Here is a 13,397-nt window from a genome sequence, read left to right on the forward strand (position 1 = left end):
CTGGAGCACTGGCATCCCATATAGGAGCTGGTTCCTATCCCAGCTGTTCCACTTTCAATTCTGCTCCCTGTTAATGCACCTGGAAAAGCAACAGAAGATGGCCCAACTGCCATCCATGAGAGAGGCCTAGAATGAGTTCTTGGCACCTCACTTTGGCCTCTAAGCCCAAACTATTGTGGGCATTTAGGGACTGAACCAGCAGATGGGTGATCTCTGCTGTGTCCTTCAGTCTATCTGGAATTCAAAGAAAAAATTAGTTTAAAAATATAAGGGAATGGGATTTGGCATAATGATTGGAGCACTCCTTGAGAAGCCTATCTTTTATGTCAGCATGCCTGGGTTCAAGTCCCATCTCTGCCCTTATTGCAGGACATACCTCCAATCTGGTTGGTGGTGTTGCTGTAGAACCCCTAACCTGTATATACTTGCCCAAGACACAGTAAGCCAATCACTGGCTTTGGTATGGTGGAGTAAAGAAGCATTTATTTTAAAGACCAGAGCAAGGAACTTAACTCCAGGGCTCCCCAGGAAGTTAGAGGCAAAGATTCTTATAGATTGAAATTAGAGGTGACAGATGCATGTTCAGCTTGTGTCCAGGTTCCTGATCGGTTCGTGATGCTTTTGACCTTCATCTTCCTAGTTGAAGATGCTATATTCTTTAGGGAAGTGTAATGGTGTTCAAGTGGGCGTCAGTGAATCTGGGAGTTTACATACAATTGGTAGTTATTTGCTGCTCCAGACTGGGATGTTTCCTTACCTAGATGTGGAACTCCCCTAAATAAACCCATCCAGACAATATTGACCAGCAGGGTTCTATCTGTTGCAGAAAACTGACTTCTTGTGTTCAGGCCAGCTGTATCACTCCCTCAATTCAGTGAATTATTTTTGGTACAATATGGATAAGGACGCCTTGGTCTAAGGGAGACAGAGGAGATGCTTGGTCCTGCTTTTGTTTTATAGGGGTTTCATTTTAGATGTTTTTATTTTTTGTTACTTCTCCATCCTTAGGAAAAAGGGACAGTGATTGGTTAGACTGCTTTGTGAAATTTGTGGGGTAATGTGGGGGTATTTTTAGGATGAAAGGAGAGGAGGTTGGAGGCATTTCTTTTACTTACTCATTTGCTTACTTAATAGTTAACAAGAGAGAGAGAGATATCTTCCATCTGCTGGTTCACTTCCCCAGGTGGCTGCATCAGCCAGGGGCACAAGTACTGAGTCATCTTCTGCCTTTACAAGGCCATTAGCAAGGTGTTGGACTGGAAGTGGAGCAGCCAAGACTGAAAGCAGTACTCATATGGGATGCTGGGGTCATAGTTGGCAATTTTACTTGCTACACCACAACAGCAGCCACCATAGGCATTTCTTTAGGAAAAAAACTTGCTAGTTCTGGGTTTTGCTGTAGCAATCTTATATATAAATAGAAGGGTTACACAGCCAGTTTCTGCATAGCTTTACCTTGCAGGTATATAACCATTCTACAGCATTAATAAAAGCAAGAACATGGTAGTATTTCTGTATCTCAAGAGAAACCAGAGAAATTAGTGATTTTTCTGCCAGAAAACTTTCAGTTTAAAACCAGGGATAGTCACTGATTAAGATTTGTGTGCATGTGGGTGGCACTTTGGTGTAGAGGGTAAAGCCACTGCTTGCCTTGCCAGTATCCTATATGGGCATGGGTTTGAGTCCCAGCTGCTCTACTTCTGATCCATCTTGCTGCTAATGCACCCAGGAAATGAGCAGAGGATGGCCCAAGTACTGGGACTCTGGAACCATTTGGGAGACCTGGAAGAAGCTCCTGGCTTTTGACATTGGATGGGTCCAGCTCTGGCTGTTGCAGCCATTTGAGGACTGAACCAGCCACTGGAAGATCTCTCTGTCTCTTTCTCTCTTTGTAACTCTGTCTTTCAAATAAATGAATATTTAAAAAACAATAAAAAAGAGACTTAGAGTAAGACCAGACATTGCATTTTAAGACATGTTGAGTTGGAAAGCAGTTCATACAGCAGACTCATGGAATGACAATCATTTTATATACCATAGTGACCTCAGAATGAGCCCTTAAAGCATTCTTGTGTGGTTGAAAAGCCCATGAAAACATTTCAGGCATTGAATTCTAAGACACTGTGGCAAAAATAAAAAAAGTCCTACATGAAGGATTGCCATGAATGATACCCCAGTGGAAAGAAGGAGCCATCGAAGAAGAATGTAGTTTTCTTTGAAGGGAGGACAGAACTTCCATTTTACCTTTGGCTTTGCCTAAATGCTGATAAAGACTGTGGTCTCAAAAGGCTTCCTTAGCCTGGGCAACTCATGGCAAGAGTCTTGGGTGATCACTGACATCATACATAAGAGCTTTAATTGTTAAATTACAGCAGGAGTCATTGTACACTTACTCCGCATGCAAGACCTCGGTCCTAAATGAGTCGTAGTATGTGATATACCTATAAAGGTTGTTCTCAGAAAGCTTTTTTTTTTTAATATTTAATGTATGTGTCTGTGTGCAAATAGTTGAAATCTTAGTACAGAGCTGGTCTTCTGTGTATAAGGTTTATTGAAAATGAATCCTTCAAGCCGGTGCCGTGGCTCAATAGGCTAATCCTCCGCCTAGTGGCTCCAGCACACCAGGTTCTAGTCCCGGTCGGGGTGCCGGATTCTGTCCTGGTTGCCACTCTTCCAGGCCAGCTCTCTGCTGTGACCAGGGAGTGCAGTGGAGGATGGCCCAAGTCCTTGGGCCCTGCACCCCATGGGAGACCAGGAGAAGCACCTGGCTCCTGCCTTCAGATCAGCGTGGTGAGCTGGCTGCAGCGTGCTGCCCGCGGTGGCCATTAGAGGGTGAACCAATGGCAAAGGAAGACCTTTGTCTCTGTCTCTCACTGTCCACTGCCTGTCCAAAAAAAAAAAAAAAAAAAAGGAATCCTAATGGAGAATGGGACTGGGAATGGGAGAGGGAGGAGGAAAAAGGGAGGGAGTAGGGGTGGGAGAGTGGATATGGTGGGACGAATCACTCTATTCTTAAAGATGTACTCATGATATTTATACTCACTAAATAAAATGTTTCTAAAAAAAAAAATGATAGGCTTGTCCCATTGCTCCCCGGTCTTCCCTTAAGCTAATAAAAATGACTAAATAAAGAATGAATCCTTAAGACAAAAAAAGACACTTTGAATATAATTTGCCAGTGCCTTATATGCAAAATCACATTCTCCAGTTCTATGTATAGAACGAAGATGAATAGCCAGTGTTCATACAAATAGAACAGAGATATGGACTAGCTTCAATGAAAGTTTGGGAAACACAGATTTCTGTATATCTCTTCCATGTTTCTTGAATCTAGGGAAGTCCCAAAGTATGTCTTTAATCTTTATCCCAATAAAAACTCAGACCATCAACATCCCTCTTTCCTAACTCAAGTCAGTGTGAGTGTTCACCCTTACCTCATCTGAGACATAAGGCCTGGGTGAGGACTTTGAGTTTAAACTTCTGTTCTAAGATACCTGGTAACAGTGCTGTTGCTTCCATAGATTCTGGAGGAGTTACTGCTGTGTGTTCAATGGTTGAATCTTCTTGTCTTTGAAGCTGTTTCCAGCCTTTATTGTTCAAGGCCTGTAGTCTTTAAAGCAAAGGGCCTTTATTCCAAGGGACATTTTGGTGTCTATAACATCATTCACATGACATACAAAATTATCAACTTAAGGTTTATTTTGTATAGATTGAATATCAAGTCCCGTTTATAGTTGCCTTGGCAACTTAAGATTTAGTCTGCATAGATTGAATATCGAATCCCATTTGTAGTTGCCTTGGCAGGGTCAGACCAAATGATTTTATGGGCTTTATGTGGCTAGGGTATGGAAGTCCTCCACCCCTGCTAAAGGGCCATTAGAATAGCCTGCTGGGACACATTTGTTCAATACTTGTAGTCATTCACATTTATTGTCTCCAGAGGGGCCCGTGGACAATGTGGCTGAATTAAAAAAAAAGGCTTTTTTTCTTTTGGTAATATTTCAGTTATCAAATAGAATGGCTTAGACTCTCCCAAATAGCCAGAAATGAGCCAGTAGCCTTCCTTTTTCCAGAAGTGAGCCCAGTATGCACAGTGAGCAGTATGCACAATGGTAAAAAACTGCCCAAATGTGAACTATTGTGTCTAATTCAGTGAACAAGTGGCTGTAATTCTTAGACATGTCAGCTAGCCTTGGGTGACCAAGTCCACATCTTACAGTATCAGCCCCTTTATATTTTTTAGGATTTTATTTTATTTGAGAGGTAGAGTTACAGACAGTGAGAGGAAAAGACAGGGAGAAAGGTCTTCCTTCCTTTGGTTCACTCCCCAAATGGCTGCAACAGCTGGAGCTGTGCCAATCGGAAGCTTCTTCCCAGTCTCCCACATGGGTTCAGGGGCCTAAGGACTTGGGTCATCTTCTACTGCTTTCCCAGTCCATAGCAGAGAGGCAGATTGGAAGAGGAGCAGCTGGGACTAGAACTGGCACCCATATGGGATGCCAGTGCCACAGGCAGAGGATTAACCTACTGTGCCATGGGGCTGGCCCCCATTTCTTGGTTTTTGTTGGAGCTGCAAGTTGGGGCTTTAACCCACTGTGCCATAGCACTGGCCCCTCCATTACCAGTTGATGGGGTTTTTAGTTTTTTTCTTTCCCTCAAAGTTCTCGAAATTCTTGTCTAAAGTAGCCAAAAATCTGTATTCAAGAACATTTTCTGTGAAATTGATTACAAGTGTTTTTAGAGAAGAATACAAAACTATGGATGACAGAAGTCTTTAAATAAACATAGTTAAAATTATGAAATTGATTAATTGACATGAGCCATTTATGTTCATTCCGTACAGGATGTTACAAAGCAACTAAAGAGGGACCAGCATTGTGGCATTGCAGGTTAAGCTACTGCCTATGATGCTGGCATCCTGTATGGGTTACACTTCGAGTCCTGGTTGCTCCACTATGATCCAGCTCCCTGCTAATGCACTTGGGAAAGCAGCAGAGGATGGCCAAGTGTGTGTGCTCCTGTACCCATTTGGGAGAACTTGAATTATGACCATATTGCCTGGCTTCAGCCTGGCTTAGCTTTGGTCATTGTGGCCCTTTGGAGTGTGAACCAACAGAAGAAATCCAATCTCTTTCTCTCTCTCTCTCCCCTCCTTTCTGGAATTCTGCCTTCAAATAAACAGATGCATCTTTAAAAAGGAAAGAAAGAAACTGAAGGATTTTACACACCTATTGTCCCTTTTAGGACTCTGGGTCTTCTTTTTATGAAGATAACCATCGTGACTAGTAACAACACAACAGAACTATCAAATTTTAAAACTTATATAACTTCTAGGACATTTATATCAATGGCATATCTATATAAATATAATTTAACATTGAGCATAATTTCATGACAGTACTTTTCTAAAATGCAAGTTGCATGATAAACTATTACCTCTAAAAGATAAGACATATATCCTTTGACCCATCAAGGGTTCCTGCTGAAAATCTCAAAGTGAAAAAATTTAGAACCTTGATTCTGAGAAAGTCTCAGGATGTCAAAAGGGCTTAAAATATTTGGTCAAAATAGGCTCACTTATACTTTTGAAATAGCATCCATCTGCTTAGTGTGATTCAACCAGTTCTAAACCAGATTTACTCATAAATCTGATGATTTTATAAAACAAGTATATATACAACTTGTAACTCTTAAGACTCAGCTTTTTCCAAACAATTCTGATTGTTTGCTGAGGCACAACATTTGTGGTTTTTGGTCAGTCACCAAAGTGGAAGTAAAAACCTTGAATAGAAAAATAGCATATAAAATAACCCATTACTTAGAAAAATTTAAGAGTCACAACCAGGAAGGAGAAGAAAGATTAAAGAAGCTGACTAGAAAATTCACAGATGGTTAAAAACTAAGCAAGAATTCTTTTTTTTTTTTTTTTTTTTTTGACAGGCAGAGTGGACAGTGAGAGAGACAGACAGAGAGAGAAAGGTCTTCCTTTGCCGTTGGTTCACCCTCCAATGGCCGCCGCTGCAGCCGGCGCACCGCGCTGATCCGATGGCAGGAGCCAGGATCCAGGTGCTTTTCCTGGTCTCCCATGGGGTGCAGGGCCCAAGCACCTGGGCCATCCTCCACTGCACTCCCTGGCCATAGCAGAGAGCTGGCCTGGAAGAGGGGCAACCGGGACAGAATCCGGCGCCCCAACCGGGACTAGAACCCGGTGTGCCGGCACCGCAAGGTGGAGGATTAGCCTATTGAGCCACGGCGCTGGCTCAGCAAGAATTCTTAAAAGGAGATGCTGCAGTTTTTTTTTAAAAACAAAAGATATCATGATCAGCACTATGGCATAGCACATGAAGCTGCCAAATGCAGTGCCAGCATCTCATTTGGTCACTAATTTGAGTCACAGCTGCTCCACTTCTGATTCAGCTGTTTGCTATGGCTGGGAAAACAGTAGAAGATGGCCCATGTCCTTGAGCCCCTGCATGTTGGAGACCTGGAGGAAGCTCCTACCTCTTGGCTCCTGGCTCAGCTCTGGCAATTGAGGACATCTGGGGAGTGAACAAGAGGATGGAAGATCTCTCTCTCTCTCTCCTCTGCCTCTCTGGAACTCTGAAATAAATCAATAAATCTTTAAAAAAAAAAAAACAGATTCCAAAATTAAAGTCCAAGGCTATTTCCAGATATTTACTAACATATCAATATGCACATATTTTAAACAGCTTGTTTAAAAAAAGCATCAAATTTTAATTTTATTTCAGTGTACCTTTGATATTCATTCCAAAATTTTAGACAACAATGTAAATTTTTAAAATTATAATTGGGCAGGCATTGTGGTATAGTAGATTAAGCAGCTGTCTGGGATGCCTCATCCCAGAGTGCTGGTTTGAATAATGACTGTTCCACATGTGTAAAAAAGAGTTTATTTATTTATTTATTTATTTATTTGAAAGGCAGAATTATAGAGAGAGAGAGATTCCAAAAGACAGACATATTTTCATCTAGTAGTTCACTCCCCAAATGGCCACAGAATCTGTGGCTAGGCCAGGCCAAAGTCAGAAGCTTCTTCTAGGTCTCCTAATGTGCTTGTAGGGACTCAAGCACTTGGGTCATCTTTTGTTGCTTTTCCAGGTGCATTAGCAGAGAGCTGGATTGGAAATGGAATAGCTGGGACATGAACTGCTGCTCAAATGGCTGCTACCATCTCAGCACTCTGCCACAGTGCTAGACCCTGCTCCACTTCTGATGAAGCTCACTGTTAATGTGCCTGGGAAAGCAGTGGAGGATGGCCCAAGTGCTAGGCTCCTTCACCCATGTGGGAGATTTGGATGAAGCTTTTGGCTTTCACACACACACACACACACACACACAATTTTTCTTACAAGATTTTTCCTTTTCAAACCTTTTTTTAAAAGATTTATTTTATTTATTTGAAAGTCAGAGTTAGAGAGGAGTAGAGACAGAGAGGTCTTCCATTTGCTTGTTCACTTCCCAGATGGCTGCATTGACCATTGCTGTGCCAATTCAGAGCCAGAGCCTCCTCCAGGTCTCCCACACAGGTGTAGGGACCTAAGGACTTGGGCCATCTTCCATTGATATCCCAGGCCATAGCAGAGAGCTGGATCAGAAGAGGAGCAGCCAGGACTAGAACTGGCACCCATATGGGATGCCAGTGCTTCAGGCCAAGGCATTAACTCACTGCGCCATAGTGCTGGCTACTTCAAACCTTCTGTTATGTGCTCATGCTTTCTGCAACTTACTTAAACCTTCAGTTTTTGTCCTATTTTTGTCCTTACATTCTAGAGTATTGAAGCCTTTCTACCTTATGACAAAAATTTACATTTTGAAATAATTCATTTTTTAAAGATTTATTTATATGTTTGAAAGTCAGAGTTACACAGAGAGAGAGCGTGCATTTCCATCTGCTGGATCACTCTCCATATGCCCACAGCAGCCAGCACTGGGTCAGAGTGCTTCATCTGAGTCTTCCAAATGGGTGCAGGGACCTAAGCACCTGGGCCACCTGCTGCTTTTCACCAGCCACTAGCAGGGAGCTGGGTAAGAAGTGTGGAGCCAGGACTTGAACTGGTGTCCATATGAAATAATGGAATTACAGGAGGCTGCTTTAGCTGCTATGCCATTATTTTGGCCCCAAAATAATTTTTTTTTATTTTTAAAGATTCTATTTATTTAGTTGAAAGGTGCAGTTACAGACAATGAAAAGGAGGGAGCGAAAGAGATAAAGGTCTTCCATCTTGCTTCAGCCCCCAAATGGCCGCAATGGCTGGAGGGGTGCCAACCCGAAGCCTGGAGCCAGGAGCTTCCTCCCAGTCTCCCACATGGGTGCAGGGGCCCAAGGACTTGGGCCATCTTCTACTGTTTTCCCAGGCCATAGCAGAAGTTCTCTGGATTGGAAGAGGAGCAGCTGGGACTAGAACTGGCACCCATGTGGGATGCCGGCACTGCAGGCGAAGGATTAAGCTACTATGCCACAGCATCAGCCCCATCACCATCTCAAAATAATTCTTTAAAAACTTATGAATTAACATAATTTTCAAAATGAAACAAGCTAAAAATTTCATACTTACTTTTTTTTTTCTTTCTTTTATTTTTTTTTAACTTTTATTTAATGAATATAAATTTCCAAAGTACGATTTATGGGTTACAATGGCTTCACCCCATACCGTCCCTCCCACCCACAGCCCTCCCCTTTCCCACTCCCTCTCCCCTTCCATTCACATCAAGATTCATTTTCGATTATCTTAATATACAGAAGATCAGCTTAGTATACATTAAGTAAGGATTTCAACAGTTTGCTCCCACACAGAAACATAAAGTGAGGAATAATAGATGATTTTTTTAAAATGATGATGAAATCAGATCAGACCTATTGTCATGTTTAATCCCAGTGAGAGTCAAGTTGGGAGTTGATAATTTTTTTTTTTTTTACAGAGGATCAGTTTAGTATGCATTAAGTAAAGATTTCAACAGTTTGCACCCCCATAGAAACACAAAGTGAAATATATTGTTTGAGTACTCGTTATAGCATTAAATCTCAATGCACAGCACATTAAGGACAGAGATCCTACATGAGGAGTAAGTGCACAGTGACTCCTCTTGAATTACTTTTAAAGAATGTTAAGATGTTAAGAGTACTTAACTTTGAGAGCGGAGAAGGGGTGGGGGCTATGGGTGGATGGCAGAGTGAGTAGGGGCAGGTGCAACTGCGTGACCCTCATGAATGAGAGAAACGTCTCACGTGCCCGGGGCAGGGAGCCAATGGGAACACTGGGAGGGCTCGATACCCTGCCCTGAGAGCCATGGCTGTGCGCTGGCTCATGGAGGAGTGGTGCAGGTGTGCAGCGTGCGGGGGCTCTGTGCTGCCCGTCAGAGGCTGGACAGCACTGCCGGGAGGCTGTGGTGACAACGACGGTGGCGGTGATGGGCACTGCTCCAAGGGAGGCACCATAACCCAGTTGAACTCTATGTCTGGAAAGCCCAAGATTGAAGAAGAAAGACCAGACACAGTGACTAACCTGGAAACTGGGACATCTTTGGAACTGTGCCTTCATCCCGAGTTATTTTTTAAAGTATCACGTGGTATCAATGTCTTCGTCTTATTCTGCTTATTGGAAGAAAAGGCTTCAAGGATTTTAAGTTTTCCTTCAGTTTTGGATGAACTCTATAGGAAATGGGGCCCTTGAAGGGCTTGGGAATAGCAAGAAGAGATTGAAGACAGAGCAGCTTGCTCTCTCTCTGTTTTCTCTCTTCTTAAAGGAAAGTCTTTACAACTCAACTTGTAACAGCTGTAGTCCAGCATTAGCCACCAAGAGAGAAATAAATAATATTACAGAGCCATTGCAGACTACAAACCCTGGTGAAGTCAAGGTGAGGGAGTGGTGGAATTGAGAAGGCTGCCTAGAACTGACAAGGGCTGCAGTGAAAACAGCTCTTCTTCCACGCTGGAAGGGGCTGCAGGTTCCTTCGTGGATAAAAATGCACAGTACACACCTCTTCTAGGTGCTGCTCACATTTTGTGGGAGTGTGGTAGTCGTGGAGGTACTAGAGTATCTCCTCAGGAATTTTCCTTGCTCAGAATTTCCTGCCCTGCCTTGATATTTCCCCTTCTTTTTTTTGAAGACCTGCCTCTGTCCATGAGCAGTACCTTGATCTGTCTGACTGTCCATGTTCTCTACGTGCAGCCATTTGTATGTGTACAACCTACTGTTTGTCTCCCATTTCTAAGCTGTTAAACTTGTGTTTTTTTTTTTTTTTAATATTTATTTGAAAGTTACACAGAGGAGAGGCAGAGAGAGAGAGAAATCTTCCATCTGCTGGTTCACTCCCCAATTGGCTGCAATGGCTGGAGCTGTGCCAATCCGAAGCCAGGAGCCAGGAGCTTCTTCCAGGTCTCCCACGTGGGTGCAGGGGCCCAAGGACTTGGGCCATCTTCTACTGCTTTCCCAGGCCATAGCAGAGAGCTGGATCAAAAGTGGAGCCACCAGGACTCGAACTGGTGTCCATATAGGAGGCCGGCACTGCAAGCAGCGGCTTTACTTGCTACACCACGGCACCAGCCCCCAAGTTGTGTTTCTTAACCTCCTCTTCTGCTTTGTTCTGGGGAAGCGGTTATTTATCACTTGCAATCACCTTTCCCCCTCCCATATGCTTTCCTTCGTTTGAGATATTTTGACCTTCAGTTTTGTTTGGGGATGTGGAAGGATGATAATTCTAAATTTTTGGTTTCCCTGATTTTTTTTTTTGTTTGTTTTTTGTTTGTTTGTTTGTTTTTCTGTACTCTTCTCTGTTGGTTCCCTTATCCCATTGTCTTATCCGTTCTGCCTCTGTGTAGGCCTGGGCTATGCAGCAGGTTAGATGTCCCTTCAGAGCTCCAACATGCCTGCAGAGTCTGGACAGAGATTCAGACCCAGAAACACATCCTGACCTCAGCAGCCGCTATCTTCTTAGTGGGAGCTACAACACTCTTCTTTGCTTGTACGTGTCCAGAACTAAGCCTGAATATGTCACCTGCAGTGCCCATCTACAATGCATTTATGTTTCTCTTTGTTCTGGCCAATTTCAGTAGGGCCACCTTCATGGACCCAGGCATTTTCCCTCAAGCTGAGGAAGATGAGGACAAGGAAGATTTTCAAGCTCCCTTGACAAAACAGTGGAGATCAATGGCATCCAGGTGTGCATGAAAGGATGTGCCACCTGCCGCTGCTACTGTCCTCCTCGGCGTTCCCACACAGTGTCTGTGATAATTGTGTGGAGGAATTTGATCATCCCTGCCCCTGGGTGAACAACTGTATTGGCCGCCAGAACTAGCATTATTTCTTCCTCTTCCTCCTTTCCTTGACAGCCCACTCTATGGGTATATTTGGCTTTGGCCTCCTTTATGTCCTCTACCACATAGAGGAGCTCTCAGGGGTCTGCACACTGTCACAATGGCAGTGATGTGTGTTGCTGGCTTATTCTTCATCCCTGTAGCTGGCCTCACAGGGTTTCATGTGGTGCTGGTGGCCTGGGGACGCACAGCCAATGAACAGGTTATGGGTAAATTCTGGGGAGGCATGAGCCCCTTCACCAATGGCTGCTGTAACAATGCACTTTGCAATTCCCCAACACTCAGATATTTGGGAAGACCAAAGAAAGAGAAGACAATTGTAATCAGACCTCCCTTCCTTCAGCCAGAAGTGTCAGATTACTGTGAAGATCATGGATAATGGCATCCAGGGAGAGCTTAGGGGAACTAAGTCTAAGGGAAGCTTGGAAACAACAGAGAGCCAGTCCGCAAATGCCAAACCCCGGCCTCCTCCTATGCCAGACCTGAGCAGCTGCATGGGACTGCGAACACACCTTTGCCTGGCTACTAATGGAGATAGCAGCTTTTGGGGCAAGGACAGTCCCCCACACCAACCATGTACAAGTGTCGGCCGGGTTTTAGTAGCAGCAGTGCATCAGCTGCCCTGCCTCATTCCTCCAGCACCAAGTTAGTCATGGGGACAGTTTGAGGAAGCCAACCTCAACTGCAGAGAGCAGTCGTCATCCCAGTTACCACTCAGAGCCCAGCTTGGAACCCGAGAGCTTCTGTTCTCCCACCTTTGGCAAAAGCTTTCACTTCGATCCACTTTCCAGTGGCTCTCATTCCTCCAGCCTCAAGTCGGCGCAGAGAACAGGTTTTGTACTGGATGAGTTGCAGTCCATGCGTTCAGAAGGCACCACTTCCACCTCCTGTAAGAGCCTGGCCAATCAGACACGCAACGGAAGCCTGAGCCAGACCCAGCTTTCAGCTACACCTCTCCCTTCCTGTCAGTATTCCTGGCCCAGCAACAGGAAGCCGAGAGGCATCCACATTTGGTGCCAACAGGTCCAACATGAGAGCCCTCACCAGTCCGTTATGACAATCTGTGGCCTCCCTCCAGGGATGAGAGAAGCTGCTGCACCAGTCACCCAGCTCCCAGTCCATGAGGAAGAGCCAGACTTGGGAGACTCAGGCATTCAGTCAACACCTGGCTCAGGCATGCCCTCATAGGGCTTCCTCCTTAGCTGATCTGAAGAGATCACCACCGAGCAAGACTCCACTTGGACGCCCTGCTGTCCTCCATTTGGGGAAGGCAGAAAGGCTAAGGGGCCAGGGACTAGGGTCCCCTGAACCAGGTCCAACCACCCCATATCTGGGCCGTTAAACATCTTACAGCAGCCAAAAATCCCCACCTGGTGTCCCTGAGATAGAGGAAGTGGCCTTGCAGCCACTGCTGATGCCTGAAGATGAAGTACAGCTCAATACTGCCCACAGCAAATCCAACAGCAACCCAAGAGCATCAGCTCAGCCTCCCCTGGCCCCACAAGGGGAGGAGTCAAGAAACTGTCATGAGTGGGTGGTACCACCTGAGATATGGTGTGAGCTGTCAGTGCCTCCCCTTCCCCACACCACTGTGTCTACACCAAAGGGCCCCGGGTGGCCACCTTCCTTCCCTCAAGGGGCTCCCTTCCCCTGCATGGACATTTTTCAAAACCCCGATTCCCAGAGGATGAGTGTTTTATAAAATGCAACCGAGTTGGGGAGTTGGAGAGTTGGGGCCCTGAGGCTGGGGTAGTAGCTCCCCCCTTTTACCTTTTAAGACCTTCCTTCCCTAATTCCTGGACCAGACTCAGTGGACATTTGTGCAATTGCTTGCCCTGGAGGGAACCAGATCATTTTTAAACCAGAAATAATTTTTTTATTATTGTTACAGATCCTATTTTTTAATCTTCTGTGTTACCAGGTGTGTGTATAAATATCAAAGAAATTATATATCTATCTTGGGATGGGAAAATGAGGGAGGGATATGTAAAAGAAGGAGGGTCTTACTTTTCCTGGTCCTCAGACCAGCAGGAAAAGAGGGGAGACACCAGAGTCTTCCTTT

At 44.6% G+C, this 13,397-nt stretch overlaps 1 pseudogene; it reads left to right on the forward strand.

Annotated features, from left to right (window-relative positions):
- Positions 1-10,884: 10,884 nt before the first annotated feature.
- On the forward strand, positions 10,885-12,895 carry LOC100357975 (palmitoyltransferase ZDHHC5 pseudogene; annotated as a pseudogene).
- Positions 12,896-13,397: the final 502 nt, after the last annotated feature.

This window comes from Oryctolagus cuniculus, unplaced genomic scaffold, assembly GCF_964237555.1.
Source record: "Oryctolagus cuniculus unplaced genomic scaffold, mOryCun1.1 SCAFFOLD_77, whole genome shotgun sequence".
In the NCBI taxonomy this organism is placed as follows: Eukaryota; Metazoa; Chordata; class Mammalia; order Lagomorpha; family Leporidae; genus Oryctolagus; species Oryctolagus cuniculus.